Here is a 1153-nt window from a genome sequence, read left to right on the forward strand (position 1 = left end):
TCTCACCATCCCGACTTGCAAAAACAGAACAACCTCAGTTATCCAAACCTCAATTCGCCAAATTTCGGACTATCCGAAGATCACCTCAAGGTCCCGTAACAATCTGAACAATCAGTTACAGAGTCCTGAGATGGACAGCACGGAAACAGACCCTTCGGTCCAACCCGTCCATGCTGACCCAGATATCCCAACCCAATCTAGTCCCACCTGCCAGCACCCGGCCCATATCCCTCCAAACCCTTCCTATTCATATACCCATCCAAATGCCTCTTAAATGTTGCAATTGTACCAGCCTCCACCACATCCTCTGGCAGCTCATTCCATACACGTACCACCCTCTGCGTGAAAAAGTTGCCCCTTAGGTCTCTTTTATATCTTTCCCCTCTCACCCTAAACCTATGCCCTCTAGTTCTGGACTCCCCCACCCCAGGGAAAAGACTTTGTCTATTTATCCTATCCATGTCCCCTCATAATTTTGTAAACCTCTATAAGGTCACCCCTCAGCCTCCGACGCTCCAGGGAAAACAGCCCCAGCCTGTTCAGCCTCTCCCTGTAGCTCACATCCTCCAACCCTGGCAACATCCTTGTAAATCGTTTCTGAATCCTTTCAAGTTTCACAACATCTTTCCGATAGGAAGGAGACCAGAATTACACACAATATTCCAACAGTGGCCTAACCAATGTCCTGTACAGCCGCAACATGACCTCCCAACTCCTGTACTCAATACTCTGACCAATAAGGAAAGCATACCAAACGCCTTCTTAACTATCCTATCTACCTGCGACTCCACTTTCAAGGAGCTATGAACCTGCACTCCAAGGTCTCTTTGTTCAGCAACACTCCCTAGGACCTTACCATTAAGTGTATAAGTCCTGCTAAGATTTGCTTTCCCAAAATGCAGCACTCGCATTTATCTGAATTAAACTCCATCTGCCACTTCTCAGCCCATTGGCCCATCTGGTCAAGATCCTGTTGTAATCTGAGGTAACCCTCTTCGCTGTCCAAGACACCTCCGATTCAGTTATCGGAACAAACTACTCCATGCCGTCTCGATCGGACCATCGAGGTTGTCATGTCTACCGCTGGGTGGGAATGCTGGGATTCCCTCCCTCAGGGCGCTTCCCCACCCTTCAGGGTAAAGGCCGTGGCAGT

This window comes from Chiloscyllium punctatum, chromosome 35 (genome assembly GCF_047496795.1).
Source record: "Chiloscyllium punctatum isolate Juve2018m chromosome 35, sChiPun1.3, whole genome shotgun sequence".
In the NCBI taxonomy this organism is placed as follows: Eukaryota; Metazoa; Chordata; class Chondrichthyes; order Orectolobiformes; family Hemiscylliidae; genus Chiloscyllium; species Chiloscyllium punctatum.